Source organism: Hibiscus syriacus, unplaced genomic scaffold (assembly GCF_006381635.1).
Source record: "Hibiscus syriacus cultivar Baekdansim isolate YM2019G1 unplaced genomic scaffold, ASM638163v2 tig00112293_pilon, whole genome shotgun sequence".
In the NCBI taxonomy this organism is placed as follows: domain Eukaryota; kingdom Viridiplantae; phylum Streptophyta; class Magnoliopsida; order Malvales; family Malvaceae; genus Hibiscus; species Hibiscus syriacus.
The window spans coordinates 1,788,596-1,802,718 of NW_024063296.1; the positions used below are offsets into that span (position 1 = coordinate 1,788,596).

The 14,123-nt window shown below is 32.4% G+C and overlaps 1 long non-coding RNA gene across 1 annotated transcript; it reads left to right on the top strand.

Annotated features, from left to right (window-relative positions):
• Nucleotides 1–1,758: 1,758 nt before the first annotated feature.
• Nucleotides 1,759–2,535, top strand: LOC120177636. Its single transcript, XR_005521443.1, has 3 exons — nt 1,759–1,804; nt 2,113–2,247; nt 2,494–2,535. It is a non-coding gene; the product is annotated as an uncharacterized LOC120177636 (long non-coding RNA).
• Nucleotides 2,536–14,123: the final 11,588 nt, after the last annotated feature.

Genomic DNA, 14,123 nt, shown 5'->3' on the forward strand with positions numbered 1-14,123 from the left:
GTCTTGGTTCAACTTGTTTTTGGGGTTATACTTGCAAGTTACAACTGTTGATGTTGATGTTGATGTTGATGTTGATGTTGATGTTGATGTTGGGGCCGTGCTCATTACCCTTGCTTCTCAATTGTGTTTCATGTCTCCTTCACATGCTATTAGGGTGCGTTTGGTTCACGGAATATAAGATTATCAATGGGAATGTAAGATTATCAGGGATTAGCAGTAATGTGAGATTATCATGTTTGGTTAAAAGAATAAAATATTATTAGAATGTATATTTGATCAAATTGTTTGTATTATATATTTGTTTTTAACAAGTTAGAAAATATTTATATATTTTCTTTAAAAAATTTAAATTCGTAAAATTTATATATTTTTTTACAAATTTGAAAATATAAAAATGTTTAATGAAAGGGTAAAATTTTATTTTAACCCCTGAACTTCATATAAAATTTTGATTATAGACTTTTTTTTTGTAAATCTAAAATAGTTTAAGGATAAATTTGTAATTTAACCTTCGTAGAATTTTTATTATTCAAATAACGATTTTTTGAAGAAAAAAAATTAAGGTCATTTTAGTCCAAAACGTCGGTAATCCAACAATACCTAAATAAAGGAAGGTAATGACATTCCCGATAATATACCCCAAAAAATCTACTATTGATAATAAAATATTACCGGGAATGAGATTCACGGCCAACCAAACATGGGAATGTAGATTTCATTCCCATGGGAATCCTATATTCCTTAAACCAAACATCCCCTTAGGCCCCGTTTAGTTCAAGTTATATTTAATTCCTGCTGATAATCTTTTTTTCCGGGTAAACATACCCATGTTTGGATGGACTACATTCCCAAGTGCAAGGGAAGAATGATTACCAACAGTGATGTTTTTCCTACTTTCCCGGGAATGTCATACCCCAGTCTCTCTTAGGTATTTACTTATTCCTGGTTCTCTTGTCTAAAGTACCCTTCTCCCCGCTTGGTTATGACTAAAAGAAAATTGTGATGAGGAGAATGTCGAGCGTAGTTTGGAGGAAACATCCTGTCTCTTCTTCTCAGAACTTAAAAACGATCAAGGAAAAGCTTTCCATGGACATCGATCCTCTGCTCAGAGAGAACCACTCTACTGCCGATGATTGGCGGAATGCTCTCAATAATGTTGTTCTGGCCGTCCTCGTCCTCCGTACTACTTTTTACCGTGCTTTTGATACGTAGCCTGTCAGTACTAGTTATGCTACTGGTTTTGTCGTTGATAAGCGAAGGGGGATTATTTTCACTAATCGCCATGTGGTCAAACCAGGTCAACTTCCGTCAACACTTAATTTCTTTATTTAATTGTTCTTTGTGTTGGCTTTGTTTGATACTTTTGCTATTTCCTCTTTTGCTTCTCCAAATATAAGTGACAAAGTTCGTTACTTATTAGTAATTGAAAAAATATATAAATTTAATTGTTTTGAGTAATTAAATGAATGATTTTGTTGTTGCACGGATTAATGGATCACTTATGTTTGATACTTTGATTGTGTCTTAAATTTTTTAGCTATATGCATATATTTATTCTTGAGTATGATTTTATTTTTATGACTATAGTTTTTACTTTTGAGCAACTTTTTGAAGAAGAATAAAGTAGATAATAGACAAAAAGACAATAGTTGAATGGTGTTGTCTGTGTCTTTAAAATGTTGGAAACAATGTTTGTAAATTGAAATAAATGACTATGTTTTGTTTGTTTTTAGGACTTGTTGTTGCCGAAGCAATGTTTGTAAATCAAGAAGAAATTATTGTGCATCCTATATATAGAGATCCGGTGAGTAAACTCTGCTACATAGCATTTATCTTGTTTTGGTATTATTTGGTTCATTTTTATGCACTAGGATTTCTTGACGTGACTTCTGAAATGTACTGTTATTGCCTATTTGTATAATTTTTGTTGTTTTCCATGGAAGGCTTGATTTGTGAACCTATATTGATTGAAATTACTTGACTTGGTTGTATTTAGATCATCTGCTGCTTCATATGCCTTGCATAGAAGTTAATTTTTTCTTCTGTGTTCTTTCAACAACAACTATCATTTGTCCATCCTGCTAACTAAAATACACTATGTTTTTTTATTAGGTTCATGATTTTGGCTTATTTCGTTACAATCCTGATGCAATTCAATTTTTAGACTATGAGGAGATTCCACTTGCCCCAGAGGTCGCTTGTGTTGGCTTAGAAATCAGGGTTGTTGGTAATGATAGTGGAGAGAAGGTAGTTGAATCATATTATTAGTCTTTGCTATACTTTTGTTAATTTAACACTTTTTATTTTGTTAACATTATGTATTGATGTTTAGTTTTATGTTTAATTCCATTTACTAGGATTGTAAAAAATCATTTAAGTGAAAGGAGTCCTTAAGTTGGCTTTTGAGAAAAATCATGGCTTTGATGTAATGCTTCTATAGAACATAAAACCATAACTAACCGTTATTGTTATGGTTTGAATAAAAAATTGTAGGTTTCCATATTGGTTGGAACTCTTACTCGTTTGGATAGGGATGCCCCTCATTATAAAAAGTATGTGGCACTTTATTAATGGTTTTCTTGTGAATTATCTACTTTTCCAGTAGATTTAATAACATTGATCTTTTGACAAATTATCATCTCTATCAAAACCCTTAGATAACCACATGTTTTTTTCCTTTTAAACTGGTTTGTACAGTTGTTGATTTTCTTCTTATGCCTTGTAATCGTGATGATGAATGTTTATACATATTTTTATCAGTATTTCAGAGACTTGTGGTTCCAAATTTTATCATGGTAAAGCAACCTTTATTGAATTTTTCTTTCGAATGTTGTTTGTTTTATCATCTGCAACTTCTCAAATACAGTTTGTACTGAATCAGACTTAGATGATTTTAAGCTTTTCTACCAGTTGAAGACATAGTATCCCTCTATCCTTACTTTGACAGTCTTCATTTTAATGCTTTATACCTGGTGATGCATGCCATATAAGAGTTACATACGCACTGCATGTACTGCTTTTCATTTTAGGTAGTCATTTTGTGTTGCATATTTTTCTAGTTGACTTTATAATGATATGAAATCACATTTTCCTTTGACAATATTATATGTAAGCAATGTTTGATGATGTACTCAGTCTTTTACATTATAGTCATGACTTATGGTCAGTTTGACCTATTCTGTCTAGCTTTTGATTCCTAGAACTTTCTGGCTCTTTATTGATTCTTTTACATTTGTAATGTGTGGCATGGTTGTTGACATGCTTATTTGTTACAGGGATGGCTATAATGACTTCACTTTCTACATGCAAGTATGTATGTTGAAAACATTTTGATATTTTAATAAAACAAATTAAGATAAATGAATTTTAAGATTTTCCAAAAAGATTTTCTAAGTATATTCGATATAATTTCAAGTGTAAAATTAAGTTTTAATCTTAAAATTATTTCAAAATAATTTTACAAAGTATTTCAAACCGTTTCAAAGCCAAAAATTCCAGAATGTCCAAAGGGAACCGATTCCCCCTGAATGGTTTGGCTCCGAGAAAAAAAGAATGCTTGGAGGGAACCGATTCCCCCCCAATGGGGTACTGATTCCCCCTGTTTAACGGTCGAAATATTTGAATTTTACACTTAGGGAACCGATTCCCCATGAGGGGGTACCGATTCCCCCCACGCTCCAAGTTGTTTTATTAATTGATTTCACACTAAAACGGCTCTATTGACTCCACTAATCATCCCCAATGTTCAGAATCATTTGAAGGTGTATTTAAACAAGCTTAGAAGCAATTGATCAAAAACAAGAAACAAAAATCAACAAGAATCAAGAGAGAATCAAAGAGAAAGCATCAAACCTCAAGTTTGAGCATTTTCAAGCCTATTTCATTCAATATTCATTTTTGCTTTCAATAACACTTATTGTGCTCAATTGTATTATTCTTGAGTGTTCTTTCTTTGTTCTAGAATTGTGCAAACATCTTGCCTTGTGAGGATTTTCTTGTAAGTTTGCAAAATTTGTATTGTTCTCTTTGGGAGAGAGTGTTCTCAAGAATTTGGGGTACAATTCTTGAGGGATTTGTAAGGTTACTCTTTGTCCTCAAAAGAAAGACAAATTAGTGAATTTGTGGAAATTCTTAGTGTGGATAGCTAAGGTAGTGGACGTAGACTTTGGTTGAGAAAGTCAAACCACTCTAAATCGCTGTGCAAATCTTTTCAATTTTCTGCAAAATCTTCCACCGAAATTTTTAATTGCCAATTTACCCCCTTCTTGGCCGATTCCATCGATCGATTAACTCAACAATTGGTATCAGAGCCTAACTCATTTGAAGGTTTAATCGCCTCTTGAGTCGTTCGGGAAGAGTTACATCGATAATCAAAGTCATCAATGGCCTCCACTTTAAACGTCGACTCCTGTCTCGATTCGATGCCCGGTAACAAGCTTCATTTCTTCAATGGAGCTAACTATGCCTATTGGAAGAATAGAATGATGTATTTCATTCAAGCCAGTGACATGGGAGCATGGAATATTGTAGAAGATGGATATATCAAGCCTCTCACTCATCCAAGATTATGGAGTGAAGGAGAGACAAAAATGTTCCAGCTCACCTCCAAAGCCATCCATATCATATTTTGTGCTCTTGGACCATATGAATATGGAAGAGTTTCATCTTGTACAACCGCCAAATAAATATGGGATAAACTACAAGTCACTCATGAAGGCACCGACGAGGTAAAAGAATCTAAAATTAGTCTTTTAACACATAGCTATGAAAATTTCAGGATGAAACCAAATGAAGATATCAAAGCTATGACGGATAGATTCTCAACGATTGTCAATGGTCTCAAATCATACGGAGAGATCATTCCAAATGAAAAGCTTATGAGGAAGTTAGTTTACTCACTTCCAAAATCATGGCAATCCAAGAAGACGACAATCATCGAGGCTAAGAACCTAAAGTCCTTAACTCTTGAAGAGCTAATCGGTTCTCTCCTCACTCATGAAATGATGCTTGAAGATGAGGTGGATCTCGATAAGATTGATGAGACACCAAAGGAGAAGGAGAAGAAGAAAAACATTGGAATTGCTCTCTAATCCACAAAAGATGATAGTGATTCGGATAAAGATGATGATGACGAGGAAATGGCATTGTTTGCTAAACGGTTCAGAAAAATGATGAGACCTTACCGAGGAAGAACATTCAAATGAAATTAAGGTTTCAAAAATGAACCAAAAGAGAAAGACCCGATCATTTACTATGAATGCAAAAAGTCGGGGCATGTTAAATATGATTACCCAAAATTGAAGAGAAAGGGTCAATCAAAGAATAAGCACAAGGCTTATGTGGCTACATGGAGCGATGAAGAAGGTTCCGATGAAGAGGAACAAGAAGTAACAAACTTGTGCTTAATGGCATTCAGGGAAGATTCTAAGGCAGCCTCTAATTCATCTGATTTTGATGATTTATCTTATGATGAGCTATTAGAGGAATATAATGGGTTGGCTTCGGATTATGAGAAATTATTTTTAAAATATAAAAATGATATTTCAAAATTAAAAATGAAAATAAACTCATATTCAAAACCAATAACGATCTTGAAAGTAAAATCAAATATTTGCAAATCAAACTAGAAGAGTTTGAAAAGAAAATTTTGGATTTGCAAAATTTACTTTCAAAGGTCAATGATGATCATCAAAAGAAAATTGATGATCTTAAAACTTCTTTTGATAAAGTTGGAACAAAACGTTTTGAAAATGGATAAAATTCAAAATCCAACTTTGTTAGAAAAAGTTTTAAAAACTACAATCATAGAGGTCCCCGAAGAACCTCTAATGGAAAAATCATTAGAAGTATATGGGTTCCTAAAGAGCTCATTACTACTAAAGATAAGGATATCCTACACAAATGGATACCTAAGGAGACTAGGATTTTGGAAACTAATGAATATGGACCCAAAAGAATTTGGGTACCAAAAATTAGAAATTAATCTATGTTTGTAGGAAAAGGAGCATTTCTACAAGGAACGGGAAACAAATTCAAACTCATGGTACCTTGATAGTGGATGCTCAAGACACATGACCGGAGATAAAAGCCGGTTCATAGAGCTTAACGCCAAAAATGGAGGAGAAGTGACTTTTGGTGATAATTCAAAAGGTTACATCGAAGGTATAGGTACAATAGGTAATACCTCTTCCATACAAATTAGAAATGTTTTATATGTGAATGGATTAAAGCATAATCTTTTTAGCATTAGTCAAGTTTGTGATAAAGGATTCAATGTCATATTTGAAACTAATGGTTGTAAAGTCATTGACATTGCATCTAATCGGATTATGCTTGTTGGTCATAGAATAGGAAACATTTACATGGTGCATTTAGAATCTATATATATGACTAATTTATGCCTAGTTGCTAAGGATGAGCATGATAGTTGGTTATGGCATAGGAGACTAGGACATACTAGTATGAGTGTCTTGCAACGGTTAATTCAAGGAGATTTGGTTCGAGGGCTGCCTAAACTAAAATTTGATAATGATAAAATCTGTGATGCTTATGCTAAAGGAAAACAAAAGCGAGTTTCTTTTAAATCCATTAATGATGTATCAACTAGTAGAGTATTGTAATTGATCCATTTAGATCTTTTTGGGCCATCTAGAACTACTAGCTTTGGTGGAAAACAATATGCATTTGTCTAGGTAGATGACTATTCTAGATATAATTGGGTTCTATTCTTAAGTACTAAATATGAAGCATTAGAAAAATTCATCACGTATTCAAAAGTAATCCAAAACGAAAAAGGTTATTCAATAACTAGTGTTAGGAGTGATCATAGAACTGAATTTGAAAATCTTGGATTTACTGAATTTTGTAATTCTAATGGTATTAGTCATAATTTTTCAGCACCTAGAACCCCTCAACAAAATGGAGTTGTTAAAAAATCGAACTTTAGAAGAAATGGCTAGAACCATGCTTTGTGAAAACAATTTGCCAAAATATTTTTGGGCCGAAGCCACAAATACTGCTTGTTATGTTATTAATTGAGTAATGATTAGGTCTATTTTGAAGAAAACTCCATATGAACTTTTTAAAAAAAAGCCTAACATTAGTTATTTTCATCCTTTTGGATGTAAATGTTTTGTTTTAAACAACGGTAAAGACAATCTTGGTAAATATGATGCTAAAAGTGATGAAGGAATTTTTCTGGGTTATTCCTTAAGTTCTAAAGCTTATCGAGTATTTAATAAAAGAACTTTAGTTGTAGAAGAATCTATACATGTTGGTTTCGATGATAATCTCCTTTCGAGGAAGGATTCTTGTTTGAATGATGATGTAGGTATTATAAATACAAATGGCGTTAGATATGACGTTGGAGAACCATCATCAAAGGAATAAACGAAAGATGAGGAAACTCATGATCCTCTCGAGAATCCAACCATTGAAGAAAGGGAAGTATCTTATCCAATAGAGTACAACTATGTCAAGGATGGTGAAATCATAGGTGATCCATCCAAAGGGGTAACAACTCGATCTTCTCTTAGAAATATTTGTAATTATGTTGCATTTATCTCATGCATAGAGCCTAAGAATATTAAAGAATCATTAAATGATGAACATTGGATTATGGCTATGCAAGAAGAGTTAAATCAATTTGAGAGAAGTAAAGTATGGATATTAGTTGAAAGGCCTAGTAATAAATCTATTATAGGTACTAGATGGGTATTTAGGAATAAGCTTGATGAGAGTGGTAATATAGTAAGAAACAAGGCTAGACTTGTTGCTCAAGGGTATACTCAAGAAGATGGCATAGACTATGATGAAACATACGCTCCCGTAGCTAGGACGGAAGCAATTAGAATGTTATTAGCATTTGCATGTTTTCATGAATTTAAATTATATCAAATTGATTTTAAAAGTTCATTTTTAAATGGTTTTATTAAAGAAGAAGTGTATGTGGAACAACCTCCAGGTTTTGAAGATTCAAAATTTCCAGATCATGTTCTTAAATTGACAAAAGCACTTTATGGTTTAAAACAAGCTCCTAGAGCTTGGTATGAAAAATTGTCAAACTTTTTAATTGAAAAAGGTTTTTCAAAAGGGAAGGTTGACACTACATTGTTTTTAAAGCATAAAGGTAAAGATTTATTAGTAGTTTTAATTTATGTTGATGATATAATATTTGGTTCTACTAATGATGTTCTTTGCCAAGAATTTACTAAGCTAATGCAAAGCGAATTTGAGATGAGCATGATGGGGGAGCTCTCATTTTTCTTGGGACTCCAAATCAAGCAAAGAAAAGATGGCATCTTCATCAATCAAGCTAAATACGTCAAAGATATACTCAAAAAGTTTGGACTGGAAAATGGGAAACCTCATGTCACTCCAATGAGCTCTTCTACAAAGCTTGACTTGGATGAATGAGGTAAATGTGTGGAAGTTAAATTATATAGGTCAATGATAGGTTCTTTTCTCTATCTAACTATAAGTAGACCGGACATTATGTTTAGTGTTTTCTTATGTGCTAGATTTCAATCATGCCCTAAGGAATCACATTTACTAGCTGTTAAGAGAATCTTTAGATACCTTAAGGACACTCCTAGTTTAGGACTTTGGTATCCTAGAGATTCCATCTTTAGCTTGTATACCTTCTCTGATGCGGATTTTGGAGGATGCAAATTAGATAGGAAAAGCACCTCCGGTACTTGCCAATTCCTTGGAAATATGCTAGTTTCTTGGTTTTCAAAGAAACAAAATTGTGTTGCATTATCTACCATTGAAGCGAAATACATTTCAGCCGGTAGTTTTTGTGCATAAGTTTTATGGATGAAACAACAACTTTTTTATTATGGAATTGAAGTAGGTACTATTCCTATCAAGTGTGACAATACTAGTGCTATTTGTCTCACTGAAAATCCCATCCAACACTCTAGAACTAAACACATTGAAATTAGACATCACTTCATTAGAGACCATGTCGCTAAGGAAGATGTAGTTCTAGAATTTGTTGATACTTTGCACCAATTAGCGGATATTTTTACAAAGCCTTTAGACAAGGAAAGATTTTGGACACTTAGAAGAGAATTAGGTTTAACTGGCCTATCTTCACTTAGTGTTTAAAATAATTTTAGCACTTTTAAGAATAAATGAAAAATGCTTATAATAGTAATTTTTTATTGCATTCATTGCTATTAGTTAAGGGGAGTTTATGATTCTTAAAGAAAATTATTTTTATGTTCAACTGTAGTTTAAAGATAAAATTATTTGATTGAACGTGATTAATTTTCAATATATGAGTTGCCAATACCACTAGAGCAAATTAATTTAGCATTTTGAGTATTTAAAAATCAGATTTTAGCATTTTAGTGCAGAGGGAATCGATACCCCCCTTGAAGGGGAATCGATACCCCCTGAGGGTTCTGGATATAACACGGGCATAACACCCTTTTCTCTCAAAACCTCTTATACTCCTTCTTGCCGCCATTCACTCTCTCTACCTCCCAAATCTCCACTTTGCTTCAAAACAACGATTTTAATTGGAATTACTTCAAATATCATCTCCTAAACCTATTGGAATCATAAAAAACGTGCAAACTTCATCTAATCTCACTCAAATCCGAAATTCTTCAAGGTATTTTTCTAAAACTTATATTTCATCAATTTTTGAACATAGAACTAGTTTTAATTAGTTCTAGGTTGAACTTTAGATCAGACATTGATTGTTTAGTGATTAGAAACTAGATTCTACAACTAATTTCATAAAAAACACAAGAATTTTCAAAGATTTTGAAAATTTTCGAAATTAAAAAAAATTATATTTTCAAATTGTTTTGTTTTGATTTAATTATGTTGTTATTATGAAAACTATATGTATATTGATTCTCAAAACCTTATTTTTCAATAGCTTTCAAAAACTTTGCCCATTAGGATTGATATAGAGAATCTTGAAATATTGAGGACTCAATTGAGTTTTGGGATTGATTATTTTGCATACATGTGTTTTAAAATTACAGGTTATTCTTTCCATTCCGATTATCTTAAATCATGTCTGATAAACGTTCTAGAGCTTTCTCTAGTCGTTCTAGCCAACCTCCAAACTCACCTCCAAATCCTCCACCCATCCAACAAATTCCTAATCTTAATCCCGATGATCCAAACATGACCATTCACAATTCTTGTTTTAATGAACCCGATCGAAAACAAAATATCTACTTTAGGTTTTGTCAATACTTTGAGTCCTACAAAATCCGGGAATAATGAATCACATCTCTTCAAGCCATGTTAGACATAAATTTTCATCATCTTCCTACTCTTCAAGAGTGGAAATTTGACAAACGCTTCGAGCTTGAACCAATTGTCTACCATCAACTCGTTCGTATCTTCTACTCTAATGTCGTTTGCATTATTAACCGAGAGAAAACCTTAACCATAGGGATCCGATCCTATCTTCTAGGACAATTCCTTCATCTTGACTCGGAATACATTGCCACCGCATTAGGATTAGATAATGACGGGTTAGATAATGAAAAACTAACGGTAGGATCTCAGTATAAACGAAGGGATAGTGCGAGTGTTCTAGACTTTCATGACTGTTTCCTTCACCTAATGATATCTTGGTGGTTTCAACCATCTGGAGGCCGTTACTCTACTCTTCAAGCCTTAGATCTATTTTGGCTTCATTGTGTCCAAAATAATCTCAAAATCAACCTTCCATAGATTATTTTTGCTGAACTTGTCGAAACCGTAAATCTTGTTCCCAATAAAAAATTATGTTCTTATTTAGTTTACGGTTGTATTCTTAGTAATCTGTTTAAGAAGGTTGGGCTTAGAGTTGGTCTTGATTCTTCCTTTCCCCTCAAAAACCAAATCAATCTATTCTCTTTAACTAAATCGGGATGGAAGATCAATGAAAAAACTGGTCTTTGGGTTCGTACCGGTGAACAACCTCCGGAAGAAGACAACTCCAACGATGAGCCGGAGCAGCACGAGGAACAAGTACAGCAAGAATATCAAGTGCCTCCATACTTCTGATCATTTATGGAGAACATTGATTTGAGGCTTGCATCCATCGATTCAAATCTGACCGCTACCACTGAAACGATGAATCGTCGCTTTGATTCGTTGGACGAAAGAGTCTATGCACTTTCACGTGATGTGACCAATATTTGGTCATATTTATCTACTTCTGATGCACCGATGGACGATTAGGCCCTGTTCTTGCTTAGTTTTATTGGATCAAAACTTTAAACTTATTGTTTTAACATTTTGGATATTTTGGAATGTTTGAATTTATGGATGTTTGAACTTATATTTCTATATATTTGGTTTGGTTAAATTTATTCATTATTGCATCATTTACATCAGTTAGATATATGACCAATTTTGGCATGTCACATTGTTTATGAATATTGATTATGAAACTAATGGCTAACGTTTCTCTTGATTGTGATCTTAGTAGCTTAAGCTATATATATTTATAATCAATTGGCTAAATGATTTCAAAACCTTGTTTAAAATCTTTTAAAAGTCTTTTTGATTTAACAAAAAGGGGGAGAAATGTTAAATTGTTTAAAGGGGAGAAGTGTTAGAGTAAGGGGGAGTAATTTCAAAACTTGATTTCAAAATCTTAAAATTACTAAAATGTTTTGTTATATCAAAAAGGGGGAGATTGTTGAAAACATTTTGATATTTCGATATAACAAATTAAGATAAATGAATTTTAAGATTTTCCAAAAAGATTTTCTAAGTATATTCGATATAATTATTCGAATATCAAAATATTACTCCAAATCTTTCAAAAGTCATTTTTAATCCTTACTCAAGTGTAAAATTAAGTTTTAATCTTAAAATTATTTCAAAATAATTTTACAAAGTATTTTGAACCGTTTCAAAGCCAAAAATTCCAGAATGTCCATAGGGAACCGATTCCCCCCCAAGGGGGTACTGATTCCCCCTGAATGGTTTGGCTCTGAGAAAAACAGAATGCTCAGAGAGAACCGATTCCCCCCCCAATGGGGTATCGATTCCCTCTGTTTAACGGTCGAAATATTTGAATTTTAAACTTAGGGAACCGATTTCCCATGAGGGGGTACTGATTCCCCCCACGCTCCAAGCTGTTTTATTAATTGATTTCACACTAAAACGGCGCTATTGACTCCAATAATCATCCCTAACGTTCAGAATCATTTGAAGGTGTATTTAAACAAGCTTAGAAGCCATTGATAAAAAAACAAGAAACAAAAATCAACAAGAATCAAGAGATAATCAAAGAGAAAGCATCAAACCTCAAGTTTGAGCATGTTCAAGCCTATTTCATTCAATATTCATTTTTGCTTTCAATAACACTTATTGTGCTCAATTGTATTATTCTTGAGTGTTCTTTCTTTGTTCTAGAATTGTGCAAACATCTTGCCTTGTGAGGATTTTCTTGTAAGTTTGTAAAATTTGTATTGTTCTCTTTGGGAGAGAGTGTTCTCAAGAATTTGGGGTATAATTCTAGAGGGAATTGTAAGGTTACTCTTTGTCCTCAAAAGAAAGACAAATTAGTGAATTTGTGGAAAATCTTTAGTGTGGATAGCTAAGGTAGTGGACGTAGACTTTGGTTGAGAAAGTTGAACCACTCTAAATCGTTGTGCAAATCTTTTCAATTTTCTGCAAAAGCGTCCACCGAAATTTTTAATTGCCAATTCACCCCCCTCTTGGCCGATTCCATCGATCGATTAACTCAACAATGTATTATATTCTTCATGGATCCATTGGTTTAGATTTTTAATTTTGTCCTCTATTGTTCTTTGAATATGAGCAAAAACATGGTTTTACTATGGAATGTATAAAAAAAATATCTCAAGTGTCTTTTGTAAATTATGTACTTGCTGGTTTCCATATTTTAACACCAATGTTTGACATACAAATAATTTAGGATAGAGGTTTTGACTTTAAGATATATTATATTAAAATTTCATTTTTTATATATTTAATATATGATGGTTTTAATACCAAAATGTGTAATATAAAGAAGGAAAAAGGAAAAAGGTAACCAAAGTTACGTTCACGATAATTTCTATTAGATAGATTTGTCCACTTTGAGATTTTAACATTGGGAACGGTTGCTAATGCTCTGCTCCAAACATGGATAAAAGACTCAACAGTCAGATTTTCGAATCGAACTTCAATCTTCAGGAATTCCAAATCCACTCTGCGACACCACAAACTAGAGCAAATTTTAAACAACAATGAAGACCACTCTAGGAGAGAATAATGATAACAACCTCAATCAAGAACTTCAAAATAAAATGCTGAAATTATTGAGTGAATAAATATAAATTTTAGCTTTTGTTCTGATTTTAAAAAATGTTTAAATAATAAAATTTAGTTTTTGTTATATTTAGGAGTAAAATGATTCATCTATTAAAATTTTCATATGCTTATTTAGTTAAATCATGATGTAAAATTTTAATATATATTTAGATAATTAATGTAAAAAATAATATTATTTATAATTAAAATAATAAATGATATATTTACTCTTTTATTCTACCCATTTATCTTTTAAATTTTATAAAAAATTATATATAAATTTTATTAAAAAGTATATAAATTTAAAATAATAAAGTAATATATTTTTATGCTTTTTATATGAATATTTTAATTTAAATGTTTAGAATTCCACTTGTTAACACATATAGCACAAGGACAATTTGGTAAATTATGCATTCCAATAATCTCATATTCTTTCAACCAAACACTATAATCATACATTCCTGCCAAACAAACCAAACACAGTAATATAACATTCACACTAATCTTATTCCCTGGTAATCTTACATTTTCACTGGTAATCTTACATTCCCACTGGTAATTTTACATTCTCACTGGTAATCTTACATTCCGTGAACCAAACGCACCCTTAGGGTTATAGTTTAGTTTTCATTTAAAAAATCCGATATTTTAGGATAGGTATGGAATGAGTTGAGACATAATTTCAGTCAATCTTAGTTGACCCGAAAAATATACGCACTCTACTTAACTCGAATTGAAAAGTATACACTCTCCACCTAACTCGATTTGGATTTAGGATGACTTCACTTGACTTGAAATCTGACTTGACTTTTGAGATAAAATTTGAATCTAAC